This window comes from Euprymna scolopes, chromosome 33 (assembly GCF_053919585.1).
Source record: "Euprymna scolopes isolate OS-2025 chromosome 33, ASM5391958v1, whole genome shotgun sequence".
Taxonomy (NCBI): Eukaryota; Metazoa; Mollusca; class Cephalopoda; order Sepiida; family Sepiolidae; genus Euprymna; species Euprymna scolopes.
In genome coordinates this window covers 35,161,702-35,184,905 of record NC_136514.1, presented here as the reverse complement: position 1 = coordinate 35,184,905, position 23,204 = coordinate 35,161,702, and the positions used below count along the sequence as shown (strand labels likewise).

Below are 23,204 nucleotides of genomic sequence, written 5' to 3'. Positions count from 1 at the left end.
TAAATCATTTATTTGAACTTTCTTCAGAGGACATAAACTCGTACAAAACATTCTATTGGGGCATTAATTTTACTCGCTGGAAAGCGTGTATTCTTTTAGTCTACCATAATTCAAATTTCTCCCTCCCTCTCAGTACAGACCAATAAGTGTGTTATGAGTACCTATTTACTATGCCTCCCCACGGGACAGAGTTAGACACCAGGGTCGTTTTTTAACGTGGAGAAAAGGTACAAAAATAAAAATTGTCTCAGTCGTGAAGGATTTCTCCTCCACCGAAAGAGAACAAGAAAATGAAGTGCAGCATCTGAAGAACAGATGGTATTTATTTGCTCCCCCACTGAGCAAATTAGGCACAAGGCCGTTTTTAATGTGAGGTAAAAACCAGCTCCCCTAAAAGTAGGCAAAAAGGGGGCACTCTGGCTACCAAAAATAATAATTGTCCCAGTATAGAGGGTTTCCCTTCCATTGACTGGTACAAATTACCCTAAGTGCAGCATCTGAAGAACAGATACTACACTTTGATCTTAACCAAAAGGCCAAGAAAATGTCATGAGTAAGTTGCTGGAATCCATATTAAATAGAGAAGTAGTCAAACAAAACAGCAGAAATAACCTTCTTAGTGACATGCAATATGGTTTCCGTTCTGTCAGATCAACAGCAGATATGCTAACGGGTTTATCTTATAGGATTAGTGAATCTCTCAACAAAGGCTTCCTTTCTAGGGCAATTACTCTTGACATATCAAAGGCCTTCGATAAGGTATGGCATAAGGGCCTACTGCACTATGAATACCCATCTAGATGAAACCACTGTCAAACATTTTCCCCACTCTTTATCTGTGCCAAAACCAAAACGTAGATTCCATAAACAAAGCTTCTTTCTTAGAAGTGCACACCTGTGGAACTCTCTTTCGTTTTCCTGTTTCCCACCTGACTACAACCTGGATGTCTTCAAGTTCAACAGAAACAAATTCCTGATGAACCGCCCCCTTAAGTAAGACACTTTATAAAATCGCCAATACTAACGATCCCATTGATTACCGTACACGCAATAACCCTTATCCACGAATGGCTTCCGGGCCTTGATAAGTGGTGACTACCTTGTAAATTTTTTTTTCTTGAAAATAAAGTATCTATTTTTTTGTTGTTGTTTTACTTACCTTCACATCAAACAAGGCATACTGCCACTTGGACATAAGGGGTTACTAATTGGGACCATGCATAATAACAGTTAAGACGTTTGTTTACGTTACATTCGCATATCATTAAAGTTAGTGAAGCATGTAGCAGGAAGGGAATTCCAAAGTCTAGTTTTTCTAGAGAAGAAGATATTAGAGTAGAAAGCTTTCTGATATTTAAGGACCTTAACAGTGAAGGAGTGTGGTTTTGTTGCAAAGCGGGTTTGTCGGGGATATGTACGTCAAGGGGGCACAAGTACGATGAGTTCATCAGAGCACATTCCATTAAAATACTTGTAAAATAGGCAAGGAATGCAACATTGTGGCGATGAAATGGGTTGGAACTTATCTTAAACTAGCGGGGCTACCCGGCATTGTTCGGGACCGTATAAACAATGAGAAAATTGAAGTTGATTTTGAACATATTTGTTTTTCTTCGGATAGAGGAATTTTTAATGTCTGCTGGGTATTCTGCTAGTATATATATGACCAAGACAATGTTGCTTAACTTTGGTGATCTACATAAAGCATTTGGTATTCTGAAGTAGTCACCAATCTGATAATGACCAAAAACAGTTTGCTTAACGTTGGTGATCTACACAAAGCATTTGGTATTCCCAAGTAGTCACCCATCCGATAATTACCAAGACAATGTTGCTTAACTTTGGTGATCTACATGAAGCATTTGGTATTGCCAAGTAGTCACCCATCTGATAATGACCAAGACAATGTTTCTAAACTTTGGTGATCTACATAAAGCATTTGGTATTCCCAAGTATTCACCCATCCGATAATGACCAAGACAATGTTTCTAAACTTTGGTGATCTACATAAAGCATTTGGTATTCCCATATAGTCACCCATCTGGTAATGACTAGGCTACATGTTGCATAACTTTGGTGATCCATATAAAGAATTTGGTATTTTCCCACGTAGAAACCCATCTTCAAAATTGTCAAATCGAAGCTGTAGTGCACAAACACCTTCATAATTGACAAGTCAGACCTATGCTGCACAAGCACCATCAAAATTGTCAAAGCGGATCTATAATGCACAAGAACTTTCCAAATTGTGAAATGGGACCTATTCTGCACAAGCACATTCAAAATTGTAAAATCGGACCTATACTGCACAAACACATTCAGAAATGTTCAAATCGGACCTATACTGCACAAGCACCTTAACATTTCTCAAATCGGACCTATACTGCAAAAGCACCTTAAAATGTTCAAATCGGATCTATACTGCACAAGTACCTCAAAAATTGTAAAATCAGACCTATACTGCACATGTATTTTAAAAATTGTCAAATCGGATCTATACTGCACAAGAACCTTCAAAATTGTCAAATCGGGCCTATACTGCACAAGCACCTTAAATATTTGACAAATCGGCCTATACAGCACAAGGACCTTAAAACTTTTCAAATCGTACCTATACTGCACAAGCACCTTTAACATTGTCAAATCGGACCTATACTGCACAAGAAGCTCCAAAATTGTCAAATAGGACCTATACTGCACAAACACCTCTAAAATTGTCAAATCGGACCTATACTACATAAGCACCTTAAAAATTTTCGAATCGGACTTACACTGCACAAGCACCAACAAAATTGTCAAATCGGACCTATACTGCACAAACAGCTTCAAAATTGTCAAATCGGACCTATACTGCACAAGCACCTTCAAAATTGTCAAATCGGACCTATACTGCGGAAGCACCTTCTAAATTGTCAAATCGGACCCATACTGCACAAGCAACTTCAAAATTGTCAAATCGAACCTATTCTGCACAAGCACCTTCTAAATTGTACAATCGGACCTATACTGCACAAACATTCTAAAATTGTCAAATCGGATCTATACTGCATAAGCACTTTAAAAATGTTCGAATCGGACTTACACTGCACAAGCACCATCAAAATTATCAAATCGGACCTATACTGCACACGCACCTTCAAAATTTTCAAATTTGACCTATACTGCACAAACACCTTCAAAATTGTCAAATCGGATCTATACTGCACAAGCACCTTACAGAATCGTCAAATCGGATCTATACTGCACAAGCACCTTCAAAATCGTCAAATCTGACTTATACTGCACAAGCACCTTCGAAATTGTCAAATCGGACTTATATTTTACAAGCACCTTTTATATTGCACAAGCACCTTAAAAATTGTTGAATCAGACCTATATTTTGCAAGCACCTTTACAATTTTTATAATCGAACCTATACTGAACAAGCACTTTAAAAATTGTCAAATCGGACCTATACTTCACAAGCACCTTCAAAATTTTCAAATCTGACCTATACTGCACAAGCACCTTCAAAATTTTCAAATAGGATCTATCCTGCACATGCACCTTAAAAATTGTTAAATCGGACCTATACTGCACAAGAACCTTCATAATTTTTGTACACATAAATACATTACCAAAGTAAGTGAACATTGTATGTGATTTTTGGAATATGACATCTATAGACATATACAAACATACACATTACATATAATTCAAAATGATCAGTTAATTAGTTTCGGAGTTCATCCAAGACACAAAAAGATATGATCATATATACATAATTAAAATTAATAATGATCGGTTAATTAGTTTAGGAGTGAAACCAATATATACATATGCACATTTTTAAAATTCATAATCATCGGTTTATTAGTTTAGGAGTGAATCTTATACGTAGAAATATATAAACATACACATATAATTAAAATTCATAATGATCGGTTAATTAGTTTTGGAGTGAATCCAATAATAGAAACACATAATCATATACACATCGCAAAAATTAATAATGATCTGTCCAGCGATGTGATTTTTGGAATATGACGTATTGTCTCAATTAAGTACACGCTCAATATAAAAATATGTATCTTTTTTTATAGAAGCTAATGTTCGGTTGGAAATTTCACTATAGTATAAGGTTACTTGGTCTTTTGGCTAAGATCAAAGTGTAGTACCTATCCTTAGAATTCAAGCGGTCCTATCTTTCCCAAAAGGGAGGTCACGCGCATATTATAGCAATGACTGTTTATTAATCTAATGGTATTCAACAACGAAGCTACATCCATGAGAGGTCACTCGCATAGTATAACAATGATTGTATTTTATTCTAATGTCAAGCCTTAGAGAAATAAACGTCATTCGACAATTATTGTTTCTAAAAGAAAAAATAAATAAACACATCAAGATGGTTTCCTGTCTAGATCTCTCTCTCTCTCTCTCTCTCTCTTTCTCTCTCTCTGCGTTTGTGTGTGTGTGCGTCTCTCTCTATCTCCCTCTGTCTCTCCCATAAACAAAGAAGAATACTAAAAAGAAAATGGCCGCTTGTAATCATTTTGTAAACATAGCTATCATTTCGTCTCGTCGGTCATTATTTTTAAGCGTAATTTTTTTTTTGTTCTGGACAGTTTTGCTTGTAATTTTTAGTTTAACTATCGTAGTTTATTATTTTTAACCCGATAAAAACTTATATATCGTTTTCATAACGTGTAAGCTAATATTTTAATTTGTATGATGCTCGAAATTTTACCGATAATTATCTCTTATTATATGCATTGTTTTGCTTGCAGACAAAACACTTACAGCGTGGTGACGTCACGTCACGTGACATGACTAAGCAATTTTTTCAATTACGTATATCACTAGGTTATCACTTTATTACTACTTAAATACATAGGAAAAACGAAAAAATGTCACCTTTGCCCCCCCCCCCTGTAGAAAAACGGCCAGCTGACCAACTTAGACTTGATCGGATTTTTCGTCCGGGGGTTCGAGCTTCAATATGATACCAAATCTGTCAAGTTTGGTTGTGTCTGTCAAAAGTTTTAGGCGCATACAAACATACATACTAACAGACTTTTGAGATTTATATATGTAGACTAGCGAGGGGTACCCGGCGTTGCCCGGGTTTTTAGAGGTGTGTGTTCTCGGGCGGGGGGGGTGATCAAAGCATAAGAATAAGCGAAGTAAACATTTTAAATATTAAATTATTAAATATTTTATATAAAAAAAATGTTAAAAATTAAAAAAAAACGCCAAAAAAACTTATGCAAGGCAAACGAACGATGTTAAATGTAAAAATCGGGAAAAAACAAAAAGAAAACGCGAATGTGATTGAAAAAGAAAACAGAAAAAACGAACGTCAAAACTACTTTAAAAATATGAATAATAAAAACAAAAAAAAAACATAAAACGTGAAAAATGACTTAAATAGCCCTGTTTCAATATTAAAATTTAAAACATCAAAAAAAAAAGAAGAAAAATAATACACCTCACACCACGTTTCGAACTTACAACCTTTTGATAATGACGCCGTCCTCTAAGCAACTGAGCAAAGCGACGTTGACGAAATTAGAAGGTTTTTTTATAATATTTAAACTAAATCATGTTCCGACGTCATTTGCGCATGCGTATAACCGAGCTTGTCATGAGAGGACGGTTTTCGCTAAACCCTCCCTGTAGAAAACTGATGATTTTAGGGTGAAGGAATTATTTTTTTTGGCCAATTCTTCGATATTTGTCGGGCGAAGGCTGGAACTATAAAATGATACCTATCTGGTGAAAATCCGTGACCCGTGTCGAAAGTTTTTGCGCGACATACAAACACACATACATACATACAAACATACACACATTTTCGCTTATATATATAGATAAATAAATATTTGTTCTGTTTTTCTGCGTTTGACGGAAGATTAAAATGAAAAAAGAATCACGGTTATATTATCGCCATTTTGGATGAATAGCTTCATTATTTTTCTACGGGGTATCAACTTTTATGCACATTCCCAGTGAGTGGATTCGCATGAATAACGGGCAATATCTGATCGGCCATTTTGTTGTTTGATAGATCGATTTCATAACGAGGCTTTTGCACTTACAGCTATTTTCACTGTCATTTTGTTTTTGGATATTTCACAAAAAAAATGGCCGCTGAAGATAATACTTTTTGTCACTTTTTACCATTTTCATGAAGTCGTTTTTTTTTAGTTTTTTTTTTATTGTGAACAGTTTTTATGGGCATAAAAATGTAAAAATTACCTTCAATAATGCATGTCGAAATACAACCTTCCCTGCATTAATAACTGCAATATATATGATTCGTTCATTTCGATTTAAGTTGACGTTTGAAACGAGAATATCCTGTAATCATGAAAAAGGGATTACTTCCTTGTAGATTGCTGTGATATTCTTATACAGGGAGGGTGGGACGATGAAGTTGTCGCCCTAAAGAAAACAACGCTACATCTTTATTTTAAAACTTTTTATTCTAAAAAGCAATTCATGTAAGTTGATTATGTAGTAGAGCTGATATCCACTCAATGTAGCCGCCTTTAGCGTCAATTGCAACCTTAATATGGGTCTAGAACTCGGAGCATGTCTTTTCCACAATCGCCGGCGGTAGTTCAGCGAACAATCAGCGGATGGCGGTGATCAGGCTGACTTTGCTATTGTGAGGGGTCAAGCTGGTGATGTGCTCGATGTATGATCAAACGAAGTAGTCCAGCAGGTTCAGGTCGGGGGAGGAGGAGGCCAGTGAGAGAAAAGTGTAGAAAGTCGTAGCACTCCTTCCGAAGCCATGTGTGGATCTCTTTGGACTTGTGAGCCTGCGCCGAGTCCTGCAGCCACACCCAGGGTCTGCCAGCGGCCACCTGATTGCACCCGGGCATCATCATACACGCAGCACATCCAGGTATACTTTGGCGTTGTCTTTCAAGCCGACTTCAAAGACGTGAGGTGGCATGATGTGGCCCTCACTTGAAACCACGGCAAAGAACATAATCGTTGCCGGAAACTTTGTTTTCATCACTCTGGTCACGTTTGAGGGTACTGACAATGACCTTGTTGTCATAACTTGTATCGGTAGAACACGGTGTCACTTTCAGACATGAAAAAAGGCTTTTATCGCTCTTGGGGTTTGTACACAACTTGCCAACTAGTAGATGACATGCAAAAAAAATAAAAAAATAAAAAAATAAATAAAAGAAAGAAAACCGGTCTTCATTAAACGGAAATGAAATCATGCTGTCTTTTCTAGGGCAACACTTTTATCGTTCCACCCTGTGTAGAGAACTAGCTGATTCTAGTGAGCGTTCTTCGGGATACTTTAATGTAATTTTAGTTTCAATTTTAAAATAAAATCAATTATGTGTAACCCACGAAATAACTCTCAAGATATAAAAGAGAAACCGTCTTTATTTTTACCAATAATCTAAAAAAAGAAATCATGTACCTAACATTTAGAACTCAGATCCTTTACTCTTCAGTAAGGAGCAATTTGGATACTACAGTTTTTCTTTAATCTTCAAAGATAATAAAATACATTCTTTTAGACTTAAGCATTATTATTGTTATTCCAATCAAGAAAACGGTCCTGGATATGAATTTAAACTGTATCCGATGGTGAGGCTTGCGGGTTTTGGGGAGTGTAGAGCCACCCTTTAATTGCCATTGCTCCCAGGTCCACTCTGACCCGGGTCAAAACTATGGGTTAAATAGAAACCGACTTGAAAAATACAAATATATTCTATTAAAAAATTGTTCTTCAAAATCGCTGGATTCGGCATTAAATAACCTGAAAAGGGTTGATATGTCGTATAACAAAAACAAACAAACAAACAAACAAACCAAACAAACAAACAAACCAAGCAAGAGAATTCCATTTTTGAAAATTGATTTTTCTCTATTTATTTATACTTATCATCATATTTGTTGTTTCACGACGTTTCTTCGGGATCTGTGGCGTAGTGGATAGAGTCGTTGAATCACTACAGTTCCAGGTGAGCATTGTCTGAAGATAGCGGTTTCAATCCTACCCAATACTGGCCAGAGGGTTACTTGGCCAAAAACGTGGTGTGACGACAACGACTATTGAGGATACAGTTAAGAGACTCAGCAATCCTATCCCGACGAGTTTACCACCTGATGAAGGCCAGGGGAATAGTTGGCCGAAACGTCGTGAAATAACAACTAAGAAAGATAAGGATAACAGTCCGCAAATAAATAAATAAATAAATCGTACTCATCTAAGAGGATTCAAATAGCAAAATGATATTACTTTATAAAATTACATTATGTGTATCAACAAAAGCGCCTATTATGGCCAATGTGTGTAAGAAGCGTCTATCTTGTGTAATGTGTGTGTTGGTGTGCAACACATACAATAAAACACTTCAATACAATAAAACAGAACATACCGATCTCCGCCGTGTCGTTTTCTCTTTTCACTATCCAAGTTCATCTTTCGTCTGAAAGAACCAAAAACAATAGATTATTATTCGATATAACTTTATTTACGTTCTGGAGTTTGCGACGGTTGCATCTTTTGATTTCTACATTATGCTTAGGTCGCGTTTCTCCCAGCTTCCAAACGCGGAGACGATATCTTCCGTGCTAACGTTCAACCCTCCTAGTCTGACTCTCAACTTTAAGCTAAAAACTGTACGTATCTTTTCTAAACTATCTTATTAACTCATAAGTTCACGTAGTACCATCGCTACATCTCCTTTTACGTTCTAACATTCCCCGCCAGCATTTCCAGTACATTTCTATCATAAATATTTTATCTGTAAAAATATCCCTTTTTCCGCTCCGATAACATTTATTCCGTATTCGAATGTTTTTTTTTTTTTTTTTTTTTGTTATCGAAATATTCCAATGAAACACTGATCGGGCTACCTGGCATTTTCCGGAGAATCAATAACGTAACAACAGATGTAGATTACAGTCGAAATAGTGTATCATTATCAGGCGAGTCAATTGTGTATTTAGATAGGGATAATAACACGACATTTTGTATGATAAAAAATCTATATTCTAGAGCTGTGTCTGTCCAGTGTACACATTTAGCGATTAAAATCATTTTAAAAAACAAACTTTATCGTGAAAAACAAACACACTGACGGATAGACTTAAAGACGGCGATAACCTCTTAAAGTGGCGCCTGGACCCATTTGAAGTGTTCAAACTTACACATGACAAACTGACCATCGAACAGGTTCACTTTATGACCAACAGACAGAACCAGCTACAAAGATGATTGGTCGCTTCCTATAAAACTTTTTCAAAATAACACGTGGTATAAAAATGTCATATACGATTAACTTTTGATTGCAACCAACCAGCAATATAGGCAATCTCGAGCGTACTCTACATTTATAAATAACGATGCATTATACTAGATATGCATGGTGTGCGCACATAGATATGGCTATATATATAATACTATCGGGGAAGGGGCGCCTGGCTTTTCCAGGCGTAAAATATGCTTTAATATAGTATTTCGATTTGTCCAGATTTCGTATATATTATTATAAAGTCGTGATTTCAAAAGTAAAAAAAAAGTATTTTAGTTACCATCAGCTAGAATCGAAACCGAAATTGGACCACTGAAAGTGCACCGAAGTGACACGCATATAAGCCGATTAAAAATTAAAAATAAACCAAGATCAATGTACAAAATATATAACGACTTAAAAAAAAAATTGATCCATTTATTGACCACTTGAAAACAATTATAACCGACTAAATACCCATAAAACAACGGTTCGTAAAAAATCCAATCATTTGAGACCCCTAGCTCCGCTCTGCGACTTTTAGTTTCGGAGGAAATATTTAAAATTTTGGAGACAGACAGACAGAATGACAGACAGAGCGACATACAGACAGACACATAGCAGTTTATATATTAGATAATCTTCTGCCTAAAACTCACTGTCTGCCTGTTTTTCTCCATTTGTCCAAATTTTATCTCCTCCGAAAGGAAATGTCATAGAGTAGAACGAGGCGATTTAAATGATTCCATTTTTGTGGGCCGTTTTGATGGGTCTTCAACCGGTTCAAATAGTTTGTTAGACGCCAATATTGAAAAAATATATACAACTTAGCAAGTATACTGCATCAATATCATTTACCCATAGCATCTCCTCGTGCATGCGTCGATTGACCTGGCATGTCTTGGCACATAAAAGTATATATTGTACATTTTCAGCTTTATCAGGTAGCTTTCTCTGTTGAAGATGTGCTAAGCGTAAACGGCAATTAACAGTAAAATTGAGGTTTCGATCCACAGCAGTATTTATTTATTCATTATTTTTTTTTACATTCCTGGCTTAATAATGTTATTATATACGAATTTAAAAAAAATATATGTATATTTAAAAAAAAAATCGGAACATGCTTTATAATGCACGTACCCGCCACAGAGCGATAATATCCCCCAAAATCATGTAACTTGATCAAGTAGTTTTCATATATAGAAAATCATCTTTTAAATATTTTCAACGATTTTAAGAGTAATTTCTAATTTTTCAACAATAAATTCCTATTTCAGTCACGTAAAATATTTGAATTTTGTGTAACACCAAAGAGAGGCAGCGTGAAATCGTCAGTGACCATTAACTTTTAGTTAAGACGCAGTAGTATTAGTTGGGAGAATCTCTTTGGTTGTTGAGGACATGGGGCGTCGTCCTCATATTGAGAATCGCCACCCCATGTGGGGGCGAATGTAACACCAAAGAAAGGCAGCATCAGACCATTAGGGTCGATGTGACGCTTTTATTCAACGTTAATATTTTATCCCGGGCAATATCGGGTAATCGAAAGATAGATGTTAAGATTTTATTCCGGGCAACACCGGTTAACTAAAAGATAAATGTTGATATCTTGTGCCGGACACTACCAGAGAACCTTGCTGGCTTCAATTCTGCCAAAGTAGTTTTTTTCTATTTTCTTTACAGCGAAACAGTAATAATGATCTAGTCAAAATGGACAGAATGATAATTTCAAAAACATACGTTTTGTTTTCAAGTGCAACGATGGTGACAAATTCCGGTACAGTCATATCCAGTGCAAAAAGGGAAATATTTTTTTCCTTTGATAAAACTGAGGATAAGAGAAATGAATCCAAAATATTAATTGAACCCGAGTTCAGAATGTTGAACCGAAGTCGATTTCGGTGCAACGATGGTGACAAATTCAAGGATACTGCATTTGTTGGCGTCACAAAATATATTTGTGACAAGATCAAAACAAAGATAAATAATTTCTTTGGAGTTAAAATTTCACACACGCATTTGTCGGCTTCAAAGAATGTTTTTTCGAATAAAATATTAAATGATTTGGTGTGACTCTGATAAAACCATTTGAACCCAAAATGACCTTCCTAGTGTTTTCATTCTCACGCCGAATCGCAGTTTTGAAATTTAGATCAAGAGATTTTTTTTTTGCCACCCGACAATTTTCAATAACATATTTTGTCGAGATGTTAACAGAATAATAAATGGTTCATTTCCTTTGATAATGACAAGTGTCACATCTAAGGGCAGAATTCACGAAGCATTTTTTTTGGACGCAGTTTTCTTACTTACGCGGTTATCGCGTATTACGCAGTTTCCGAATTATCCAATGAGAGAAAACTGGTTATTTTCCATCGGGCGTTTTTGATTGATCGGGGAGGAGTTTGAATTATTCTTGGATTGTGGGAGGTGGCCAATTTTTGTCATCAGTCAAATTATCCAATGAGAGAGAATCAGACGATTTTGTTATTGAGCATTCTGATTGGTCGGGAAGGAATTGGTAATTGTCGCCCCGCCCAGTGCTCTACTATATAAAGACCAAGAAAGTCAGAATTAAAACAGGTTCAGATTTAGAAGCAGAAGAGAGAGAGTCTGGGAACTCGGAGCAAAACAGAGCGAGTCCGAGAGTCCAGCCACCTCACCTCTCCTCTCTCTCCCCCATCGCCTATTGCCCGATAACTAAAAAGGGTTAAGTTAATAGACTTGTGAATTCCAGCAAGTGGAAGCCCCACTTAGAAGTTTAAATGCTTGCTTAAAAATTCATACTCCAAACTGTACATATGTTTGTATATATTGCTTTATGGTTTTCTTTTAATACATTCTACATAACCCAATCTCCGGAGTCTTTGTTATTCAAAATTCTATGATGTGCTGACGTTTTAATTATTATTTTTTTTACTTGTGAAACTGCTTCCGTCAACGAGCACCCGGTATCTCCGAAGACGAAATCTCTAGACGATCACCGAAGATCCGGCCTTGTGGACATTGCAGCAAAGATGATTCCACCAACGCACTGAAAAAGGGCTTACTGGGTGACGCGACGTACCGGAGCGGTTTCATATTTGCTTTACGTATTAACACGGGGAAAATGTTTTTATAATTTTGCATTTTGTGCGATATAAACTAAACTGACAATAAGCCACTAACCTGGATTACCAACAATGACTATTGAAGCAAATATCATTTATAAAACTCACTATGTCTGTATGTCAGTGTCTGTTTTCATTTTTTTTTTGCTTTCAAATTTTGGCTGATGGAACCAAAGTCCAAATTTTTCCTTTTTTTACCTTTAAAATTACAACCGTGTATTAGGTACAATATCATATGAATAATGGATAGATATTTAACTTTATTATAATACAAGCTGGCCGCCCGTCGTTGCCCGGTCGTAAAATACGAATAAATATTATATTTTAATTAATGGAGAATACTTATTTATTATAAACAGGGACGAAACATTAAATTCCTTTAAAAAGAATGAATAAAACACGTAAAGAAACATAGACACGTGCATGCGAGTATTATATTTTTCTTAACAGTTCACTACTTGTAAATAAAAGAAATACTCTAACTGAAATCGAAACCAAAACCCACAGACAGTGAGGCAATAAAGATAATCATTATACCAGCTTGTCATGACTTTTAAAGAGGGTTTCAAAACCAACTCATACGTAACATAATGTTGTTATGTTTCACGACCGCGCATGCGCAGTCGTAAACAAATTAAAACAGATAACATCCGGTGGCCTCCACCATATTAAATTTTAACTCCATAGCAGCCCTTCTTTCTAAATGAAAACGGATTAAATAGTAGTTTTCTACATGTTTGAACACACACACACACACACACACACACACACACACACACTCTCTCTCTCTCTGTGTCTGTCTCTCTCTCTCTCTCTGTGTCTCTCTCTCTCTATATATATATATAATATAAAGCTGAACGTCTGTGTGTTTGTGTGTGTGTGTGTCTGGTCACGAATAGGCTCCTATATGATTGACTATTATAGAAAACTGATCACATATAATGATAGAAGATGTATCGAGACACAGGAATGGGTATGTTTGATCTCGCAGATCAGTGGTTTATTAAAATTGTGGGGTCTGCGTTCGCGCCTGGTCCACAAAGTATGGAAATTAAAAATTTAAAAATGAAAAAAAACCCAAACAAACAAAAAACAAAAAAACGTTTACAAGTGTTTTTGATATAGATGTACATAATAATACTTTGATAAGTATGTTTTAACTTAAGTAGGGATGGTATAGTAAACTTGTGGGGTCTGCGTTCGCGCCTGGCCTCCATAGAAAAGAAATAGGCACAAACTTTAATAAAGACTTTTCATATCTATCTGCGTAAGTATACTTTGAAAATTATGTTTCAGTTTGAAGAAATATGGTATAATAAAATTATGGGGTGTTTGTTCGCACCTGACCTCCATAGAATGGAAACATGTCGCAAAGTTTAACAAGATTTTTTAATATAGATCCACAGAATATTGTGATAAGTGTTTCAGTGTGAACAGGTAGGTATAATAAATTATGGGGTTTATCTATTTTATTTTAACTTTCATCATATTTTTATTTGATTTTGATACCCCCAAATTCGAAGTTATCTTTTTATAACCCTTCCTTTTCATAACCTGTCATACTTTCATAAATCAGAGACCATTTTCTGTAGGCTGTTTCTGAACCCAGTCAACGAGGAGTCCTTTGGCTAGAAGATATATATATATATATATATATATATATATATATGTATATATATATGTATATATATATATATATATATATATATATATATATATATATATATATATATATATATAAAGTAAAAGATGGTCACACACTTTTCGAAGACACTTATTTTTAAAGTAAAATTTAAATGGGAATTTGAAAACTTTGAAGTGTCGAATATAATGATTAAATTAATTTTTATTTACTGATTTTTTTTGTAAGTCCGATATTTCGCAAATATATGGCCTCATCAGTGTCGAAAGTCCGGTTCGTGAATTTTTTTTTTCTTTTTCTTCATTTCGGTGTTATGACGAAAACAAGAGAATTTATGTGTTGTTCCGGTGGTTTCAAGTGTATAATGCTCCAGTTTCGAGCGGGATTTAAAATAAAAGATGGTTATACACTTTTTGAAGACACTTATTTTTAAAGTAAAATTTAAATGGGAATTTGAAAACTTTGAAGTGTCGAATATAATGATTAAATCATTTTTATTTACTGATTTTTTTGTAAGTCCGATATTTCGCTAATACATACCCTCACCAGTGTCGAAAGTCTGGTTCGTGCATATGACCATCTTATTATATTTGACACTTCAAAATTTTCAAATTCCCATTAAAATTTTATATATATATATATATATATATATATATATATATATATATGTATTGTGTGTTGATATACATATTAAACACATTTTTTCTATCTATTTAAAAAGAAAATTCAATTTTGAAATGGATCCAGCAGTTGTATTAATTTGAAAAAGATCTAGCTAATTTATACATTCTTTTAAACATTCGTTTTAATTAATTTCTTATTAGTTTTTTTAATTTTTCTATAGGATATCATCTTTAGTTTACTATTGCGTGTAATTATATTTATGTAGATATTCTACATGATTTATACTTGCGTAATATTTGCGTGCAAAGTTTATAGGAAAGAAAACCCTTACTCATGTATATATATATATATATATATATATATATATATATATATATATATATATATATATATATGAATATATATTTGTTTAATAAATTTTGCCTACCTAACTCCTCTGTTAGTTTTTAGTCTGCAGACATGAAACTTAATAATTTGGGTTTTAACCGGAGGAAATCGGTGCAAAAGTGGGGAAATAAAAAAATAGAATTTTTCAGGTCAAGGTTAGGGTTAGGTTTAGGGTTAGTGTTAGTATAACAAATATGCATGAGTAAGGTAGTAGCAATTTGTTCATGTTTTAATTTAAAACATTGCAGCAAACATGTCTTCATAGATTAACTTCAAAGGAAAAAGTAAATCGTAAGCTACACATTTTTGTTTTAAATCTAGGTGGTGGTGCACGAGTCTTTTTTTTTTTGTTTTTAACTTTTTAAATCATTTATTAGATCAAATATAATACAATAATACAAAATTTGCATCAATAATATATTTTACGACCGGGCATTGCCGGGCGGAATATATATATATATATATATATATATATATATATATATATATATATATATATATATTCCATATTAAAATATGCAAAAGTTGACAGTAATCAATAAAAAGAACTTGTTTTTCTTTCCATGTCGCTTAATTGAATATTTTTTAGAATGAAACAATACAGTTATTACCGAGACTAAGGGTATTTTTTTTTACCTAAATAGAACAGAAGAACAGATACTACTATATGAGGAGTGAAAGGGAAATGGGGACCAACTCCCCGGAGAGTAGAGGAGCTGGATAGTGGCATTGCCCCTACATTGACCAAGGTCTTATATGTGGGGTCGCTCCCACATATGGTCTTTGTTTGCAGTATCTGCCGGAACAGATACTACACTTTGAGGTATTTATTTGCTCCCCCACTGAGCAAATTAGGCACAAGGCCGATTTTTAAAGTGAGGAGTGAAGGGGATATGGGGACCAACTCCCCGGGGAGTAGGGGTGCTGGATAGTGATAATTGGTATGAAGGGTTGCCCCTTCATTGACCAAGGTCTTATATGTGGGGTCGCCCCCACATAGGGTATTTGCTTGCAGTATCTGCCGGAACAGATAGTATTTATTTGCTCGCCCACTGAGCAAATTAGGCACAAGGCCGATTTTTAATGTGAGGAGTTAAGGGGAAATGGGGGCCAGCTCCCCGGGGAGTAGGGGAGCTGGATAGTGACAATTGGTATGAAGGGTTGCCCCTACATTGACCAAGGTCTTATATGTGAGGTTGCCCACACATATGGTCTTTGCTTGCAGTATCTGCCGGAACAGATACTACACTTTGATTTTGGCCCGAAGGCCACGAAGTAGTTAAACGCCGACGAATCTCCACATTTCTCGAAGCCAGAGGTGCGGCAAAATAAAGTTATGCTGACTGTTTGGTAGTCTGCGACCGATCTCATCCATTACAGTTTGTTTAATGCAGGCGAAAACATTACGGCGGAGAAGTACCGCCAACAAATAAATGAAATGCATCAGAAGCTTTGAAAACAACAGCCAGCATTAGTTAACTGAAAATGCTTTATTTTGCCCCACAAAAATGCCCGACCGCACGTTGCTAAACCAACTCTGCCGAAGTTGAACAAATTTGACCACGAAACTCTGCTTCATCCGCCATACTCTCCAGACATCTTACCCTTGAGTGTCAATTTTAAAGCATCTCGACATTATTCTGCGTGAGAAATACTTAAAAAAAAACCGAAGCGATATAAAAAAAAACGCATTTAGCAACTTTATCACCACCAGAACGCAAGATTTTTACGTTACTAGCCTGAATACACTTGTTTTGTGTTGGCAAGAATGTGTTGATTCTGATGGTGCTTATTACGATCTTTTTGTTTTGGCCAAGATATGTTCACTGAAAGTTAAAAGTTGAAAACCGCAATGACTTTATTGTCAACTGGCCATAAAAATGGTTGCAATATATATATATATATATATATATATATATATATATATATATATATATATATATATATATATAGTCCAAAGCACGCAGCAGCCCACAAGAGCCATGCCAGTAAACGAATTGGAAGTCTAGGACTCGAGTTTCGCCCTTATTTGGGCTCATCAGTTAGATCAGTCAAGCTACGCTAAAGAGGGGTACTATTACTGTTTTAAGAATAAATAAATAAAAATATTATTTGTTTACGTCCCAAATAAAAAATGGGCAATTTCTCAAAAAAATACATCCGATCTTCAAGGTGAAGACGCTAACCTCAATATCGTTTAAGAACATCAACAGCAAAAAAAAACTACATAAATATATAAACGATAAAAACTAAACAGTAAATCGTCTATGGCGTCATAGCGTAATGGATAAGACGCTGGAATGAAATAACAGTCAAGCTACGCTGAAGAGAGGTAGGACCCCGAAACATGCATGTACGTAGATTACTGTTATATATATATATATATATATATATATATATATATATATATATATATATATATATATATATATATATATATATATTAGAATCAAATTGCTATATGTGAATGTTTTTTGCTAATATCTTTTGTTAAAGCTTATTATATTCACTGGCGAGTCATGCTTTGCGGTATTAGACATTATTTCGCGGAAGTTTCTTTTTTTATTTTTACGGTAAAAAAAAAAACAATTCTTAAAATAGAAAATAAAACTTCCGAACTGGATAACAAAACCATTTTGCATGCGAATGGATGACAATAAATTATTTCTCGCCAGTAACTTGATATCGGCACTCGTTTAGAACCGGAAGTCCGGCTCTCAGATCGCTAAAACAAACACAAACGCAACTTTCAGTACAATGTCCGTGTATAAAACTATGCGACCATTTTGTGAATAAGGCATGGAACACAAAATGGCGGTATTGGATACATAAGAGCACAAAATAAATAAAACATAACTGAGCATCTAAACAATCCAGTATTAACCGTCCTTCATGTTTTGATTATCTGATTTCTTTGTTTTGTTTCTATTTTATGAGTGCTACACTTTTGCTTGAGGTTTCGATTCTAGCTGATGGCAGCCAACTATTTTATTTTACTTTTGAAATTACGAATATATAATAAGATATACGAAATTTTGGATAAATTGAAATACCATATTTAAGCGTATTTTACGACCGGGCAACCCCCCTCCTGTAAGTAATTAATAAATAAACACATATATACACGCGTAGTAACTAAAATTCAAGCGAAGATATATATATATATATATATATATATGAACACATTTAGATAAAAACTAAGTCATTTTCTAACACAAAAAATAAGGCTCTATTCACGACACACACAAAAAAAAAACGAAAAAAAAAGGGTTCAATTTAGAGGTCATATGAACCTCTGGTGAATGAACGCGCCACCATAGGCTAAGATAAATATGTTTATAAATAATGAAGAATCTGATTTGCTTACTAGCAAACTCAGCTCCGTGTGAATATATGGAAAAACGCAGTAACATCGATCTTATGCAATGGCCTGACAAATCCTTACACGGATGAAACAGGGAAATACCGTGTAGCTTAATTGACACCTATATTTTCTAAAACTTACCACATATATATATATTCTTGTAAACTTGCATTTAAAGAAATTCAAAGTATTTCTCCTGTGCTGGATAGAACTTGAGGTTCCAACTTCAACTCGACAGCTTAATAAACAGCTGAGGTAAAAGCCTTTATTTCTTCTGATCAAGAAAGCAATCCACTTGGCGGCAGTTCTTATAATCTTAACTTCTCAAATTTACTCTCTGAAAAGCTTTCACTTTCTCTTAAATCCACGTCTTGTTGCACTTAATATATCGAGGCATAATCAGTCGGCGTCGTCTGGTGGAATTCTACTTGATTCAGTAAGTAAGCGACCTGATTGGTCTCATACGCACGGGAACCCATATATAGAGCTGCAATTTTGTTACTAATTTAACGTGGACGCATCTCCAACCGCCACAGTTTTGTTGTGGCCCAAATTACCTTTGCAAAACCTCACATCGGTCTAATATCCTTCAGATCGTAACCGTACCAGTGAGAATTAACTTTGACCTTTTATTGGTTAACATCTGCAAAGTTCGACAATCCTAACTTTAAATAATGCCTCATTAGAGCATATAATCCGAACAACATCTACCTTCGTCTAAAAATACATGTTATTGTTTTTTTTTTTCTTCGGTGCCGATTCTCAAAAGCGTACTAGTGATTAATGAACAAAAAATATTCACAGGATTTCGTCATTCTGTTGTAATATAGTGTGATGGTCTGGGTGTAAAAGTTCATTTTTATATACAGCTATGACACGTTGGTTTCTTTCTTAGTCGAGTATCTGGTGTTTCAGTGGTACATGCTGTTAGCGTGTTAGTAAATTCATAAGAAAGTTTATCCTTCCTTTAGGAAGTATTATTTTTTCATCGGTATACCCAATAAAAAAGGCGCTACCAGATCAGGTTGTCTGAAGACTCTGGCCCCCTGATCTAAAATGCACCAAACATTGATGTTATTGTTTACATACATAAATATTTAAAAAATATAAAGATAAAATATTCATGAAAATGGCCGAATTCTGAAATGTGTTCGTTATGGCCCGGAAAAGTAAATACAAAAGACGCGAACACGGATGTAGTTCAGAAAAGGTAGTTTTATTGACAATACAAAATATATAGAGAATGAGAGTTTTATTACGTAATGTCAGTATAGCATACCATGAGTAAAACTATATAATTATACCGTGAGGATAGTTCATATATTGTGTATGAATAAGTACTAACAACACTCCTCTCTCAACTTTTTTGCTACCGTAAAAAGCTGTAAATAACGTTTCCGTTTTGGGTCGATAATTAGTGGGTCGGTGAGTTTTCTCTTTCTGCCCAAAAGTCGCTGTTCTAATGTTGGTTGGAGTAAGTCGAAATCAAGTCTCGAAAATGGCGACGATCGGCTCTTCTTTTACGAGTAATATGTCGCTAGTGTTATCAATGCGATGTTGCTTTTAACTGGTTTTGATGGCGTCTATGAATATGTCTTGCACCTTGTATGATATACACCATATCGCCAATCCTCTTGTTAATCGTACCTAAACTCATAAACTAATTAGTTTTTAAAATTTTTGAAAAAAAAAACATTCTCCCCAGGGTTAAAATATATTTGGAGTACGCACGTAGTCTTACATAATTTTGATTATTTCGGAAGACTTTTATCTTACCTTAAGCGCAAACATGGTTTAAGCAGATGAAATTACCTTCGAAGTGTTAAGATTCAATGTAATTCTATACACTAACAAGAATTGCTGTAAAGCTTTGTCCATTGGTGTACGCTGTGTATTTTTAACGCTCTTTTAAGAATGTTTACAAATCTCTCGATTTGTCCATTAGATCCGGCGTGATATGGAGGAGTCGTGATATGTTTAATTAAAAAAATACAACCAAGGTTATTGAACTCTGTAGACAGGAAATTTGCTAATTTTGTATTCATAAGATAGTCTACCACACTGAAACGAGTGCATAACTCATGTCAAAAATTAATTTTTGCCTCTGTAGTATTGCTTCTACACGTTTGTACCTCAAGTCAGTTGATGAATATCAACTACGATTAATAAGTAATGGTATTCGAGAGTCGATTCTTGAACACACCTGGTCAGTTTTGGTTTTAATACGGTAGGTGGTGCTTTTGCTTCTAGAGCGTAACTTTTGCAAGAGTCAATAATATTTGTGATATCTTTACCCATGTTCGGCCAGTCCACATGGATTCTCATTAATCTTTTCATTCGTTTTTCATCTTTATACTTTACTTTTATGACACGTCCGATTCTTTTAGGTTTTTAGAATCGTTCTTCACGCTTACACCCCTTTGAAAATTCTCTGTAATTTACTGTACAGTGTGATTGGATTCGTTTTCACGTTTAACTAGTACTCTTCGACTGATTTCGGTATTATTTGCAGATACTAGTCTCAGAGCAAAAATTAGGCATTTAAAATTATCTGCCCACATTACGCTACCATAAAGTCGTTACAGTACTTGTTTACAACTGATGCGAACGTTAAATAATTGTTGTCGTCTCGATTAAATTAAATCATTTCATCTATTTGTTGAACAGTGAGGTATTGAGCTGAAAATTTCTGACTGTAATTTTAGGGTTTCCGTGAACTCCAAATCCGTATTTATTTTTTACAATCTGCTGTGTTCAATAGTTTTTTTTTACTTTCGTAACATTGTTCGCATCCGACCTGTGGCAATTAACGTTGAAAAGTCCTTCATACCTTCTAAATGAAGCGTCAATAGTTTAATATAGTCTTTTGCGAAAACGCCGTGTTCCTTGCCTAAGTGTTTTACTGTAGTTATTCTTCCATTTTTTTGTTATTTTCTTGTTGGCGCTGTTCCATTTTTTCTTATTCAATTGACCTTTCTTCAGTTTTCTGTTTTTGTTGTTGTTGGATTGTTTGTTTTGTACTTGTTGTTGGAACAACCTTTCCTTTATTTTCTGATGGCGGTCTATCTTGAGTTTAATCATTTTCCATTTTTTAAAAGATTTTTGTAGGAACGAAATTTACTTACTCGAAAACAAAATCTTTTTTCTTTATTTTTTTTTAAACACTGGTGAGATTTTACTAATAAAAGTTTAATACTGCACGTTGACCAACGATTATGTTCTTTTTCTCTGAGAGGGCGGAGAAAAATATTTTATTAAAAAAAAACCTTTTTACTTTTATGGGAGATGTTTTTCAAGTGTAGTTTTGATGACTTTTTATTTATTTCAGACAAAAACGTTTCTTTAAGTTTAGAAAAAAATATTTGTATTTACAACAAGACAGAATACATAGAGAAAGAGAGTTGTAATACTTAATGCCAATCTTTAGAGTAGTACCTCTCGGTATATTTTTTACCTTAATGAGATATTATATAATATGTGTACGTGAGTCTTCTACGACAATCTTGATATGCCGTAAAACGAAGCAACCAATTTAAAAACTATGAATAAATATTTGAAGATTCAAAGAATATGAAACTTTAAAACTTTTACTAAACTAAATTAAATAACATGAAAAGCCTTGATATGTCGTAAAACGAAACCAAATCACCGTACGGTAACCCCTTAAAGGCATAGCCAGAGTTTATTATTAATGAATAAAAAATTCTTATGAATTCCTTTTTCAAGCTCTTAACTCCATATTAACATTTATATTTTTGTTTTTTAAATTTCCATAATTTTCAAATCTAACTTTAAAATTACATTTTCAGAATATCAATAAAAATAAGGGAGATAACGAATGTGTACTAAATAAAAGCTTGTAATTTTATTCTCTAGTGAGTACACTGAGAAATTTCCTTTTTCAATAATGTACTGTGGTGTTACCTAATACGGTTATCTGTAGATATTGGCTACCTGACCTAAAATGCACAAAACATATATGCTTTTTTCCCTTTCACTTTAAAAAACTCAATCATGTTCAGCAAAAAAAAACAAAAAAAACAAGAACAAAGATTTTTCTCTAGAAAACAACAAACCAAGCCAAACATAATAACTAAATATCTGAAGATATAAAGATCTGGAGATTAAAAAACTGATATCATCATGATTGAATTCGGAATTAAATAACCTCAAATAGGGTTGACATGCCGTAGATCGAAACAACCAAGTAAAATATGAATACGTATTTGAAAATATAAATAACTGAAAGTAGAAACACTTTTATTTTTACAAAATTATTGGATTCGGCATTAAGTAACCTCAAAAACGTTTGATATGCCGTAAAATGAAACGACCGAATCAAACGTGATGAATAAAGACTTAAATATATACAGAACTTAAAGATTATTTTTTTATCACTAAAATGGCTGAATTCGGTATTAAATAACCTTAAATAAAACCAAACACCATAGATAAATAATTGAAAACATAAAGAACTTGTGTCGAATTTTCTGAGATTGATTGGCCTCAAAACAGTCATATATGACATAGTGAGATAGAGAGATATTGTTCTTATAACGCCACCCGTTATAAACGTATAAATCGTATGTATGTTGTTTAGTCAGGGGATATGATACCGACGTATAATCTGAGTCATGTCGTACCAGAGAGTTATCACACGGCTATATATTAGTTCATATTTACATGAGGTATCATTTTTTATAAGAAGAATAATATATGCTTTATACATTCTTTCTTTAAGTGTTCTTGTATCGTCACTGTTGAGCTCCGTGATGAAACATGAAATGAACAACAATAACCAACTGAGACCTATGTTCTTCCTT

The 23,204-nt window shown here is 34.4% G+C and overlaps 1 non-coding gene across 1 annotated transcript; it reads right to left on the bottom strand.

Annotated features, from left to right (window-relative positions):
* Positions 1 to 355: 355 nt before the first annotated feature.
* Positions 356 to 548, bottom strand: LOC145258482 (U2 spliceosomal RNA). Its single transcript, XR_013864102.1, has one exon. It is a non-coding gene; the product is annotated as a U2 spliceosomal RNA (small nuclear RNA).
* Positions 549 to 23,204: the final 22,656 nt, after the last annotated feature.